This window comes from Rhinolophus sinicus, chromosome 18 (assembly GCF_057876585.1).
Source record: "Rhinolophus sinicus isolate RSI-liver-muscle chromosome 18, RSI-T2T, whole genome shotgun sequence".
NCBI classification, from domain to species: Eukaryota; Metazoa; Chordata; class Mammalia; order Chiroptera; family Rhinolophidae; genus Rhinolophus; species Rhinolophus sinicus.
This window is the reverse complement of record NC_142518.1, coordinates 25,734,689-25,750,437: the sequence shown is the minus strand read 5'-3', so window position 1 is coordinate 25,750,437 and position 15,749 is coordinate 25,734,689.

Sequence of the window (15,749 nt, the reverse complement as noted above, 5' to 3'; positions counted from 1 at the left end):
TAGGGTAATTTCAGAACAAAGCAAATCACCAAGCACAACAACAACAAAGAAAAAATCAAATACATTCACATGTAAAAACAACCGATAACCCACACTCAACACAGGCAAAGATATCAAAGATATAAAAACAAACAAAACAAAAAAAGCAGCGCCAGCCTTGGCTTAAGCCCACCAAGTAATCTCCAGGTTGTTCTCTGCTGTAGCACAGAGTCCCCTGCGTATTGTGCAGGTAGAGCCGGTCACCTGGTGCCCAGAGTGACGCTGGGGCTGCAGCTTTAGATGCGTGGGGCTGAGGGGTCTGGACAGTAGGTTTTACAAAGCCAGTGCAGTTTCTGCCCTTGCCTGCACATATGCACACTGAGAGAAGCACCACCAGCCTTGTGTCCAGTTCTCCTGAGTCTTAAGGCACTTCTGTGTGTGTGTGGGGGGGGGGGCGGGCATGAGATTTCTGAGCTGCTGAAAGGCCAGACCTGCAAATGCTGCCTACTGCTGATCCCTGGGAGTGCCTCTAGAGTTGTAATTGCCCTGCCCTAGGCAGGCCAGAAAGGCTGGGGGCTGGGGATGGAGGGGTCTTCTCTCTCCCAGCCCAGCCGTGTCACAATCTTCCCACAGGCCAGAAAAGGTGGTGGCTGGTGGTGGAGGAGTCTCTTCTCTCCTAGACCAGCAAAAATCCCACTCTTCCCAGCCTCTTCCCTGGGTCAGAGCTGCACGCCAGTCTTCCCAGAGCCTGAGCACTAAGGCTCCGGTGTAATCTGATACTACTCCTCAGTTCAGGGGCCAGTTTAAGTCTCTGGAAGGGCTGGGGGTAGGATTGGGAGAGTGGGGGGAGGGGCCCACGTATGGAGTTTGTGTCCTTTGTCGACCTAGGTCCCAGCTGGAGGTCTCAGCTGAGGTCACTGCCTCAAATGCTGGGTATGCTGCCCCCTCGGTGGGAGAGCTCAGCTGTGGGACGCAGGGAAAGAGCCCACCTCCTGGCTTTTGTGTTCTCTGTTCTGATCTGGGATCCTCTGCATCTCTGCAGCCGTGGATGCCAACTGAACGCATACATTTGTATGTTCATGTAAGGCTTTGATAGCTAATGGTACAATTAACTAAACTTTGGACCTTATGTGGAATGAATATATGTGTGTGTGTGTGTGTGTGTGTGTGTGTATAATTTTAAAAACATATAAAAATTAACAAAATTAACAGCTTATATTAAATAATTCTGGCAGAAGTTAATGTTACAGTTTTGAATCCAAAGACTGGAAACTCAAACAGAATTTCTATATTGCAACCTGGTGACATAGTTCTTTCTTTTTGGGAGGATTTCAGTCTTTGCTCCCAAGGCCTTCAACTGATTGGATGGTGCCCATGCACTCGATGGAGGGATAATCTGCTTCACTCAAAGCCTGCTGATCTAAATGTTAATCCCATCTAAAAAAACACCTTCACAGCAACTTCTGGATCAAACAACCTGGAACCATAGCCTAGCCAAGTTTGCACATAAAATTAATCATCACAGAAAGTAAACTTTAGTGAGGGCTGAAACAGGCAGAAGAATGATGAAGTGGGTTCAATCAGAGTGAATGTGATTGGCTATCTGAGAAGGGCTGGCCCATGCTGTGTGTGGGTGGGGGAGGCAGCAAGGATGCAGACCACCTGAGTCTGGTGGGGCATGAAAATGCTGTCCTGAGCCAGTGTTTAAGTAGACAGTAAATGTGGTAGGCAACTGAGGGTAGGCAGAGGCACACAGGATGTCAGAATTGGGGCCATGAGGCTTCATTTAACCAATGAGTTTCATCATGTTGATTTTCATAATTTATTCTCATTCCCTCGTTCATTTGTTCATTATATGCTGCTCCAGTCAGTCTTTGAACTTGCTGAAGCATTTGTTTATTAGCTTGGTGGGTGTTGCTTTTGGTTGTCAGTACTGCACTATTCATACTGAGGCAGTTGTTGCCTGTTAATTGAACAGGCTAGTTGTAATTTCTCTGCATTCTATGGTGATGCCAGTTTTCTTTCACCTGGGAGGTGTTGTTTGCATAAGCAACTTGCTTCCATTTCTAGTCTCTTTGCTGCTACTTGGATACTTGCAAAACTTTGTATCTTTTTAACTCTTCTATGTGACTCCATTATCCTGTGGGTCCACCAGTTATATACATATTATCTAGGTGAATTATTTTGTTTACAGCCTTCTATATTTGATATGTCATTACCATTTTGCATATGCCGAATTTTGATTTTCTCCAAATTTGGTTACCTTGGAGAATACCATTACTACTGTGGGGTGTTTTTTTTTAAGACTTTGAAAGTCTTTTGGGGCCTATAAAAGGCACAGGGCTCTTGAAAAGTAATTCTCAGATTTTGGTGTGCATAAGAATCATCTAAAGACCATGTGAAATGCAGATTCTTGGCTCCATTTCTAGAAAATTCTAAAGTGTATGTGGGGAGAATTCTACAAATTTGCATTTTAAAGGAGGTAGTTTCTCTCTAGTGTGCTTAATAGCTATTCTATGTGGATCCATCATAATGCAATATACACTTTTGAAAAGCTAAACCTTTTATTTTGGAATAGTTTTAGATTTATAAAAGAACAATTGTAAAGATAGTACAAAGAGTTTCCATGTACTCTTTCCCCATCTTCCACTAATGTTAGTATCTTACATAGTACATATGTTAAAACTTAAAAAATAATGTTGATATGTTACTTTTAAATAAACTCCAGGCTTTATTCAGATTTGCATATATATATATATATATATATATATATATATATATATATATATATATACATTTTTTTTTATTTTTCACAATGTCTGTTTTCTGTTCCAGGATCCAATCCAGTATATCACATTAAATTTAGTTGTCATATCTCTTTAGTCTTCTATGGTCTTTCACAGGTTTCCAGCCCTGTTTCCCATGATAGTTTTGAGCAGTATTGGTCAGGTATCTTGTAGAATGTCCCCAAATTTGGGTTTGTTGGTTTTCTTCTCATGATTATATCTGAATTCTGGGTTTGGAGGAAGAATATCATAGAGGTGAAATGTCTTTGTCATCACATTTTATCAGGGTGTACATGATACCAACATGACTTATAACTGGTGATGTCAGTCTTGCTCACTTTGTTAAGGTAAAGTCTGTCGGATTTCTTCATTCTAAAGTTGTTGTTGTTCCTTTTCCCATAATCCGTCTCTGGGAATTCAACCCACACTCGGGGGAGGGCATTTAGCCCCACCTCCTGGAGGAAGGAGTATCTACATATATTATTTGAAATTCTTTGTAAGAAACATTTGTACCTTCTACCCCATTTATTTAAGTAATTGAATTATTTATATCAGTATGAACTCATGGACGTTTATTTCATATTGTGCTATAACTTCAACGTTTTATTAATTTTGTTGCTCAAGTTGTTTTAGCTTAGGCCGTCATTTACTCCTCCAGTTTGGCTCCGGCGTCCCTTTTGATTTGCATCCATCCTTTTGTTTTCTGAGCACTCCCATGTTTTCTGGCGCTACATAATGCTCCAGTCTCATCTTGTATTTTCATTGTCCCAGTGCTAGAATTAGTTATTTCTCCAAGGATGTCTGGGTTTTACTTTGTTATTTTGGAGAAGGATATTTAGAAATCAAGGTCTGGATGCTGGATGTGCTTGTCTCTATTTGGGTGTCATTGTTTCTGGTCTCTCAGCAGACGGAGCTATGAAATACCCTGCTTCCCTGAAAATAAGACCTAGCCGGACCATCGGCTCTAATGCGTCTTTTGGAACAAAAATTAATATAAGATCCGGTATTATATTGTATTGTATTATATTGTATTGTATTGTATTGTATTGTATTGTATTGTATTGTATTGTATTGTATTATATTATATTATATTATATTAGACCCAGTCTTATAGTAAAATAAGACCCAGTCTTATATAAGACCGGATCTTATATCCATATAGATAGACAGATAGATAGATATAGATATATCCAGATAGATAGATAGATAGATAGATAGATAGATAGATAGATAGATAGATATAGATACCTATAACCATTTCTATAGGGATCTGTCTTTATACATACTAAATTAAACATGAGTTCATACTAATGTCTAAGACGCTAATCCAGTATCACACAGTTCATTCTAGCCTTCTCCCCTTATATGTAACTTCTTTTACTGACCGTAAGTAACCTGACTCACCTTTTTACTATTTATTTACTTACTTGTTCAATCCTAGTATACATGTAGTTTCATATTTTTAAACCATACCTCAGTGAAAAACAAGTTTGCTAACTAAAATTGTGTTTATATACAGTTTTCGTATAGTCTTAAATTTCCCAATCAAAACATCATTTTCCAAAGTCACTTATGTAAGCTCCATCCCCACCCCAGTCAGTGCATTTGTATCATATATTGGTGATACAGTTAGATCCATTTGTCACAGTCTGCATTCCATTCTGGGATACTCTGATTTTTTTTTTATTAATGCACACATTAAAGTTCACCCTATGATGTACTGTTCTATGGGTCTTGACAAATGTATAGAGACATGTATCTTCCATCTACTGTGTTTCCCCCAAAATAAGACCTAGCCAGACCATCAGCTCTAATGCGTCTTGTGGAGCAAAAATTAATATAAGACCCTGTCTTATTTTACTATAATATAAGACCGGGTCTTATGTAATATAATATAATATAATAAATATAATACCGGGTCTTATATTAATTTTTTCTCCAAAAGATGCATTAGAGCTGATTGTCCGGCTAGGTCTTATTTTCAGGGAAACATGGTAGTACCATACAGAACAGTTTCATCACCCTAAAATATTCCCTGTGAGTCCCCTTTGTATTATTCCTTCCCAACACCTGACAAGTACTGATTTGTTTTCCATTCCTATAATTTGTCTTTTCCAGAATGTCAAACAGGATCATAAAATATGTAGACTTTTGGAACTGGCATCTTTGACTTTGCAGCATACATTTAAGATTCACCCATGTTGTGTGAAACAATAGTTTCTTCCTTTTTATCACTGAAATATCTGTCATCTCACATACCGAGTTTGTTTATCCATTCCCCTGTGAAGGACAATTTGATTATTTCCAGTTTGGAACAATTATGCATAAAGCTGGTATGTTTATACTATGTTTAGGTCTATAGGGAATTGCCAAACTGTGATTCCCAGGTAGCTGTATCATATTCCCTCAGCAATGAATGTGAGTTCCTGTTGCACTAAATCTTTGCCAGCTTTTGGTTTCATCAGTTTTTAGATTTTAGTTATTCAAATAGGTATGCAATGATATCTCATTGTGGTTTTATTTGTATTCCCCTAATGACAGATGATATTGAGCATCTTTAATTTGCCCTTTGTATATCTTCTTTGGTGAAAATACATGGATTTTTCTCTATTTTATATAAATATGAATGTAACTATACATAGAAATACATTATATATATACATATTATATATATTAATCAGGTTGTTTTCTTATTGTTGAGATTTAAGAGTTCTTTATATATCTTAGATATGAGTCCTTTATACAATATACACTTAAAAAATGAAAAAATGAAATGAATTGAAGGTACAAAAGAAAAAAAAATATTTTAATGAATAGTTGTATGAAAACTTTTGAAGTTGTCCAATTCAACTTTAGGATATTTTAGATAGGGGAATACTCATGTTAGTTGGCTAGTTACAGGATGGTTAAAGTGAATGGTTGAAGCGATGGCTCTTGAATTTAGTACAAGTTCCATAGAATTTCTCCAAAAAAGGAAGTTAAAAGTATACCCATATTAAAATTCTGTCTCACTACTTTAACATCATGAAATTAAATATCTGGAGACTTTAAAGCACATTCTTATAATCAATAAATGAAATTATTCATGAGATATAAATAGATCCCTGTGATTTTTGCTTCCCCTTTATGCATTGAGTATAGCTTACTTCTATTTTCTGATTATAATTATGCTGCATAAAATAGCAGTATTATATTGGATGCTAATTCTGTGCCAGATAACATGCAAAATTATGTTATATAGTTACCTTGATTTATACATAATCCATTTGTTTGATTTCATAAAAAATTTAGGAGGAATATGTATTGTGTCCAGTTTACATAGGGAACACCAGAGGCAAAAGAGGAATTTGTCATGCCTCATTCACAAGGAGGAACTAAGGCATACTTGCTAATAATGGTAGAAAACATCGTTCAACTACATCTAACAAAGGAAATGATAAACACTTCCTTGACAAGTTAATAAACATGCTCAGAACACTTTATTCTGTCATGAAAAATAATATGGTAGAAGAATAATCTAAGATGAATTTGTTTATATTTCAAATCTTTATAAAACAGCTTTTTCCCGGGCACTGTTGTAAGCACTGCAAAAGAGATAAAATTTAACTGATGTTACTCATGGAAAAATCAAGAATTGCAATTGGATCTATAGAGTAAGAAATATAAATCTATGACATTAATTATCTACTACTTAAAAGGACAATGTCTAAATTTTCAAAGTCAATGTGTTTTTATTTCTTTGGAGCTTTCTTTTCTTCTTATAGATTATGTTGTGCCACCACTGTTTAAAATTTTCATATCATTTTTTCATTTAAAAAAATCATTTTGTTAAAGCACCTCTTACAGAATTTTTAAAAATATGAATGCATGATAGGAAAACTTGCTTTGCATTTGCATATTTGTCTTAGTTCACAGAATTGATCCTCTGACTGGGTGAAAATTAGTGGTACAAAATAGTGTTCATCAGGCATTCTATTGACATCTAGTATCCAGCATTTCCGGTAAAGGATTGGATGCACTTCTGATTCTTATTCCTTAGTAGGCAGCTTGTTTTTCTGCTCTGAAATCTTTTTAAAAAGCCTTATCCTTGAGATTCTAAAATTTTATCAGCATGTGTTTTGCGATGGATCTGTTTTTCATCCCCTGAACTCTGTACTTTACTCCATGGACCTATTTCAGTCTGAAAACTTGGATATTTCTTAAGCTCTGGTATATTATTTTACTGATGTTTCTTTGATAATTTCTTCTCTATTTCTCATGTTCTCTGATTTCAGGACTTCCGTTTGTTTTGTGTTGGACTTAATCACCACATTTCTTAATTATCTTTCATATATTTAATCACTCTACCTTTTGCTCATCATTCTGTGATATTTCCTAGATTTTATTTCCCTTTTACCTGATCTAGTGCATTATTTAGTTCATATACTGAATATTTAAATTCCTGAAACAGGATTGTGATGTTTTGTTTATAATATATAAGTGATATATAATTTCAAAATATTAATTTATATTACTTGCTTAAACTAAATTGGCAATACAGATAAAATTCTCTTATTTGAATTTTTTCCCCCAAGGATGTTCCACTTGATCTGTGAAAGTTTAATAGGTATTACTTGAAAAAGAAAAACTGTTCTGAGGTGAAATGAGTTGAGGAAACCCTGTGTTTTACAAATATTAAACTTATCTCTTGAATCCATTGTTTTAAATGGTATTTAATAAACTCATGTGCACTAGGAAACTCTAAGAAGTTGTTTTATACAGAGAATCTTTTAGATTTATTTTACTAAAATTATTTATCAATCATGGAACATATTAAGACACAGGGCAGTTTAAGAAATGAAACAATGCCACTTCGGCATATACAGCATTGGAAGTATTTTTTTTTTTACAATGAAATTTATCATTTATTCCTTCATGCCCCGTTCCATTTCCTCTTCCAGATTTCAAAACTAATTTTTACATCTTTGCTTTCGTGACAGTTTGTAAGTTTGGCTTTCTTTTTTCCAAATGATTGTAATGATATAAATGTGGGGGATTGAAGGAGTACTAAAAAGCTTGACTGAGTTTATTTCAGCTTTCCTCCTTATCACTATTAGGAAAGCAGTTGTCAATCAAGATCTGTTTGCATTATGGTTGTTTCCACGTCTTGGCCACCGTAAACAAAGCTGCAATGAACATTGGAGCACACGTGTCTTTATCTCTAAATGTTTTCAGATTTTTTGGGTAGATACCCAGGAGAGGGATTGCTGGGTCATACGGCAATTCTATTCGTAATTCTTTGAGGAACCTCCACACTGCCTTCCATAACGGCTGTAACAGTCTGCATTCCCACCAACAGTGTATGAGGGTTCCTTTTTCTCCACAACCTCTCCAACATTTGTTACTATTTGTCTTGTTGATGATAGCCATTCTGACTGGGGTGAGGTGATATCTCATTGTGGTTTTGATTTGCATTTCTCTGATGATTAGTGATGTTGAGCATTTTTTCATATGTTTATTTGCAAAATGTCCTTCGATAGATGAATGGATAAAGAAGTTGTGGTACATATACACAATGGAATACTATTCGGCAGTGAGAAAAGATGATATAGGAACATTTGTGACAACATGGATGGATCTTGAGAGAGTAATGCTGAGCGAAACAAGTCAGACAGAAAAAGCAGAGAACCATGTGATTTCACTGATATGTGGTATATAAACCAAAAACAACAAAAGAACAAGACAAACAAATGAGAAACAGAAACTCATAGACACGGACAATAGTTTAGTGGTTGCCAGAGGGTAAGGGGGGTGGGGGGGGAGGTGAGGGTAAGGGGGATCGAATATATGGTGATGGAAGAACTGACTCTGGGTGATGAACATACAATGAGATTTATAGATGATGTAATACAGAATTGTACACCTGAAATCTATGTAATTTTACTAACAATAAATTTAATTAAAAAAAAAATCTGTTTGCATTAAAGAATAGCTGTTGACGGGTTCTGAAAAAAAAAAAAAAAGCACTGTATAAGATTATTTATTGTATAAAATTTATTATAATTAGATCAACAGTGGACCATAGAAATAGCTTTGTAAAAATAGAACCAGTCAGTCAACATATATGTTAACTACATGTATCTTTGTAATAAAGTCAGCTGTATTGGGTATTCCCTGTTTGGTGGCCAAATTACAGGAGGAAAAAAAAGAATTTGTTTATAGCAGTGACTCAGAAATATTAGAAATATTTCCAATGTAGTCAATTTTGGGGTTGCAACTGTTATTTATTTGATTTAACTCATATAGTTAAGTGTTTATAAGCCTCTTTATATGTAAATCTTTGCTGCATTATTGAACTACAGTTCATTAGGTAATGAAATTGTATGGACTTTATTAAGTTTTCCTTTTTGTATCTAGGGATAAATAAATTAGGTTCTTGTGTTAAATAATTTTTTTAAACTATTGGTTAGATGGCCATAGTTTAAAAAAGGCAAGCAAAAATAAATAAATGAAAAGCTTGTTGCTATCTTCTGCCATCATCATCTTGCAGAACACAAATTTCATATTCATATTAAAAAGACATATTGCCGATGTTGATCATTAACTGGGAAAAGGAGCCGTAGGGGGTTACATTATGCTAAAGAGCAATTAAGTGAGACATATTCCCAAGACACTTGTCTCTTGAGAACAACCTATAACTAAAATCTTTTAAACAGCACACTGTCGTTTTATAAACTATTATACTGAAAAGGTTGTAGTTGATACCCAAATTTAACATGTAACCACACACCTACATTGCATGACCTCGTATGTCTATAAATTGAAGTCCTCCTTTTACATCAATTTAATTACAATATTCTGGTGGTTACCAAAAAAAAACTATGCATAATATCTTTATGATATAATAGCAGCCTTGGGAATTGAGATAATTTATAGTCTATATTCTTAGTGTACTGCTGCTTCATTTAAGATACATAGGTACCAATGAATGCAATATGTATTCTTTATTCCTTTCTTAGGACCTGATGGAAGACTTGGGGGGTTCTGTGTCAAGTAGTCCTATGTTGAAAGCCTGACTCTACCTATTCCAAACTGAGTAAGCTTGTGTATAGTGATTTACTCATCACAAAAATGGGACTAATAATACCAAATATTATAATTATTAAATTAGATGATGCTTTTTAAATGACACTAATAGTACACTTACTTCATTGATTTCAATCAGTATGTGGTAGCAATTATTTTATAAAGGCTGACCTTGAAAAAGTAGTCTATTCATTATGTACCAACTAAAGTTAATTTTCAAACTTTAGATTCTATTATAAGTTTGGGATGCTAATATAATACTTTCTCTCTCCCCTTTAATGTTATCTTTTTTTTTTTTCTTTTCCAGCTAGTCACTGAATTCTCATTTATATATATTTTTTGGTAGAACTGTTAGCAGGTAGTGCATTTTTAGCATGAATAGCTTTTGGAATCAATAAATCCCGAAGATTAGTCTGAGACAGAGGAACTAAACTTCAAAAAATAGCTCATAAAAGGCTACATTTATATAGCCCTTAAACATTTCTTATATTATTGTCCTGAATTGCTATTGACTTTTAAGAATATCTGCCTTCTGTCTCTAACAACAACCAGAGAAGGAACCTTATATTTTGTGTGTGTTTCCATTACAGATTTTTTTTTTCTCCTGGAGACTCAATAATAATGGTATAATAGGTAGTGGATCTTATAGTTATTATAGTCCACTGAATACAGATTCACTAAGTACCAGTATGGATATTTTGTACTGTATTGTGAAAATTTTGATAGTTCATAATGCTGAACTCGCTTTTTAAAAAAGAAAATGAAAGATTGCAAATACACAACATATAGTAGATTTGAGTCATTTTTATTTAAAAGAAATTTTCCAGCTTTATTGAGATATAATTGACATAACATCATGTAAGTTTAAGATGTACAATGTGATGATTTGATACACATACAACATTTTTGTGTGATGAAAACTTTTAAGATCTACTTTCTTAGCAACTTTCAACTGTATAATACAGTATTGTTAAGTATAGTCATCATGCTGTATATTAGATCCTTAGAACTTACTCATAACTGGAATTTTGTATCCCTTGACCAACATCTCCCCATTTCCCCCACCCTCCAGCCCCTGACAACCAAAAGTCTTCTCTCTGTTTCTGTGAGTATGGTTTTGTATTCGATGTATAAGCGGTATCATACAGTATTTGTCTTTCGTCTGTCTTCTGACTTATTTCACTTAATTTAATGCCCCCAAGGTTCATCCATGTTGTCACAAATATAGGAGTGTCTTCTTTTTTATGGGTGAATACATACATATATGTATGTATATCACATTATCTTTATCCAGTCATCTGTCAATGGACACTTAGATTGTTTCCATGTCTTATCTGAGTAATTTTTAGATGTTAATTCTCCATGGACACAAGAAAGAAAGACTGGTAGATAAGGTATAATTAGTATAATTAAAACCACATGTAGCTGCTAACGTGAGAAAAGATTGGAGATTAAGAACTCAGAACGATTCTTTTTAAACAAATACTTAAGTAATTTGCAACCTAGCGCCCACAAGGGATCAAATCTAAATTATGGATTAGGGATCAATAAATAATTGTACTAAATTTTTTCCTCTGATGTTTGGGCAGTTGCCCTGCTACCTTCCCATCCTTACCCCATCCCACGAGATGCCTGCACTGATATTCACTCTGACCTTCCTGTATCAAATTTGTTAATTATGTGAGAATTAGGCCTCCTTCTCTAAGTGTTTATTGAGAAATGAAACCTATCACTGCTGCCTTTGGTTAGGTATTGTGTCATCATAAGGAACTGTTCAACTTCCAGCTGTATATGGGGACTGGCTCCTGAAAGCTAATAGAAATGCAACTATTTTTGTTGTGTTAAATGATCCAATCTTTTATTTTCTCTGGCTAGGAATCAGTTTTAGGGTTGAAAGAAGTGAGGTTGAACTCGCTTCTCTAATGCTATAGAATGAACATGTTTCCACATAGATTTAGATCAGGATTACCCCAAACAGGAGTAACTTTTAGTTCTATATTTTAATGACACTCAGTAATTGGTAACTATTGTGTAATTTATGATATTCATGACGTGTTCTTCTTTTCCTCCTTACTCACCCCATCAGGAAGAGTTTGAAAATGACAAAGAAAGTGGTCAGTTGTTAAATTGTACTGCCACAAGATTGTGATTAAGTTTTTCAATCCCCAGGCCAATGCCTAAAAAATGTGTTTTTTTTAATATTAGCAAGGGACACATTTCTGATATCATTTCTCTTCTGATTGTCAATAACACACTTCACACAGTTCTCATTGAGCTCAAAACTTACGTTACATAGAAAAGCAGTGCGCTTCTCCATGGGGCTTGGGAGCAGTTTCATATCTCAGTATTTCCTATGTGGTCTAGTCTAATTTTATTTAAGATATGACTGAATGGATGGGGGAAAATATATTGGTACAATATTCAAATTCAGTTCAATAGTTCCTTGGTCATATACGTTGGGTCTAAACATTAGAATTAGAGAAATTAATCAAGCTTTGTCTGATGTTTACTTAAGTTTCCTCTTTGCACTGACAATTTAAAGCAAAGAGGTATTTCATGTTTAACTCATTACCAAGTAATCTTCAAAACGGGTGAAATGGATATTGTTAGTCTATATCTGAGATGAGATAACGTATTCTGCGAAGCGTCTTGTCTACAGTCACAAGATAAGAACATGGCAGTGCTGGAATATAAACTTATTTCTGCTTAGCTCCAAAGGTCAAGCTCTTAATACTATTTCATGTACACTGTCAGAAATAAAAAATAATTTTCTTCATCTTCAGTAAAATACATGTTCCTAGAGCCAAATTCTCTAAAGGCCTTGTTACCCCTTATGTGACCCTGTAATACAATTGATTATTACAATATTTGTATACGATACCGTCAACTTTAGGGGTGTGGCTGACTTAAAGTAGAGGCTTATGTGGGCATACACATCACCAAAAAAAATTGTGACAGAAAATTTGCTACAGCCTACTGTAACATATTTTCCAAACTTAAGCAAATCTTTATTTAAAACAATTTTAACATGAACATTATTAACCTGGTTAGCAATGTTTAATAATTTCATAGTGCTTGTTTTTACTAGGGTGGCTGCAAATAGAAAAAGTATTTTCCAAAAAATAGATAGGGTGAGGTATAATATTTTTTTTAGGAGGATACAATTTAATTCAAAAAGTTAAGTGCGGTGTGCTTCAGCAAAAAAGAATTGGTGAAAGGAGGGTAACTAAGAAATCACAGGTTTTCCATTTTGTAAAGTACTAAACAACAGGAATGGCTATTTCATTATCTTACAATTCTTCCATGTGCTCTCAATTTCTGCCTCATGATGCAAATATTTGTTGAATAAACAATGATCTAAATATTTTTCTTTCTTAAAGGCATAATTTTTTATTATGCACACTAAAGATCCCTTAGTTGCTCCAATGATAGATTGAAAAGAGGACAATATCTTTATCCTCTGTTAGATAATATGAGATCAGGAGAGCATGGTGTGGGTATCACTGGCCACGCAATCCAATTCCATTTGGTTTGTGGCTTTTATATCCTTCCAGAGCTGAATTTAGCCTCACAACTGACAAAGCTGTGTTTGCTATACCAGGCAACATAGAAGTGCAGGGTAAGACTGGTTCCAGAAAATGAAAGTATATCCTTATGTTTCCTTTATTAGAGGCCCTGGTGCATATGTTCTTACCCTAGCTTGGGTCCTAGTTGGGCATCCAAGGTTCCAAGGTGACCATTTCATTGTCCATGATGTTGCTGAATGTCAGTGTGGAAATCATACACATGACTAGAAGACTTTGCCTCAGACCTCATACTTTAGATAACTCAAGTTATCTGGAGTTTTCACAGTTATAAAATGGAGATAATAAATTTTGGGATTCTCTATGTTGTAGACCTCAAAAAGAAAAAAAAAGACTGTGAATGGGCTTTGAAAACTAGGGGACTATGCTAACACAATTATATATTAGGCTCTCCTGCTTTCCCTCTCCTAAAAAGTACAGATTTGAGGTCAGTTTATTTTTTGAAGTCTCACTGGTGCTAAAAATTTCAAGTAGATCAAACATTGCTCCTGTCTGTTTCTGTATAACAACTAATACCAATGTAGGTAATTATAGCAGTGGAAAAACCCACGTAATTTCTCCAGGGAAAGTTTATTTAACTGGAAGCAGCCATCACCAATAAGCAATAGGAAGCTTTACTATGACTCTTACTTTGCAAATACACTTTTTCATTCTAATCAACAGATAAGATTGCATAAAATTTAATTGAATGCTATCACACAAGACAAACACCATTAAAACTTTTTTCATGGCTCCTTTGTGCCTTTTTAGCAGTCTCCTTTCTTCCTCTCTCCCTCCTACTCTTCCACAGATATATGCTGTGTAGCATTCTGTGATAAAGTTTCCTCTTTGCACTGAGAATTGAAAGCAAAGAGGTATTTCATATTTAACTCATTACCAAGTGATGAAGAGGGAAATTGAGAACTAAGATTTTATAAGCATTCATACCTCATTTAATCTTCAAAACTGGGGTGAAATGGTATTGTGGTAGTAGGCACTTATGTAAAGTCATCCTTTAATTCTCACCAAAATTTGAGTTTAACGATATGGTTTGACAATATGGTTTCCATTTCATAGATGGGGAGACATGTTCTGTGAAATGCAAGTTCACAAAACCCAAATGTAGAAAAGCAGATGTTACAGAACTGAACAATGAATGGGTAAGGGTGAATGCTACTGCACGTATCCCAAGGCTTGAAAGGAGAGCCACAGAAACCACATAACACTGAGCCAGTGGGCATAATATTGGCCTCATTAATGTCGGAATCAATAAGTGTGGGGATTTCCCAGATTTTGAAGGCATTAGTGACTCCTCTAGGATATTAGAGTGAGTTCTTTAGTAAAAGGCAACTGGAAAATGAGAGTCCTTGTCTCAAAACATAAGATCTTAATAAAACCAATCATAAAATTGACCTTGGAGGAGAGAACATTGACACAGGATCACAATGGCCTGAGCGAAATCCTAACAATAGGGAAGACTATGTACAAAGACATAGAGGTATGAAAGGACTTACTGACTGGAGTCTGGAATGCAGGAGCATGTTTGTGCAGCTGTATGTGTATGGGAGGTGTGTCCATGCATATAGGTAACTTTTAGATGAGCCTGGAGAATTAACAAGCTTGTGAATTTGGCCAGATTTTTATTTTAGAAAAATATACTTAAGTTGAAGAGAGACTAGTTTGGAAACCATTGCAAAAATAAGACACAGTGGTGACATGGACTTAATTATGATGAGAAATTCTAGGTTAAAGGGAAATTCTGGGCTGTGCCTTACAAAAATACATAGAAAATACCTGGTTCTTCAGGCACATGATGGTCACAGACAAACTTCATTTAAAGTAGAAAATTTGCACGTAACCAGATATCTATCCTGTCCTATAAAGATGAAACATAAACATATATTTCCATTTTTAGATGAATTCCTTCATTAAAGGAAGCAAAAGTACACTCTAGGTCTGCACTACAAATCTTTCTATGTATAAATTTTCCTGTCCCTGGTAGTTTTCACTGTTATTTTAGAAATGTAAAGAAGTTGCTTGATTTCTTATTTTAAATTTATGAGTGAATTTTTAATTATTATTTGTGAAATGCAAAGATTAATTGCACTTGAATAGATATGTGAGGATATTTGATGTTGCTGGGTAGTTTTGCTAACACATCTATTTTTGCACACTAGGTTTTTGGGACTTCAAGCTCCCTGCCATTCTGCACCTGTGTTAGATGATATGGAAACAGTTTCATGGTGAATTTTTATGAATATGGTGAAAATCTTTAAATATATTCAATTGCAACGTATGATAAAAATAGCATAACTGAAATTTTCCTGTAATTTTTGTTTTCAAAGTTTCTATTGAG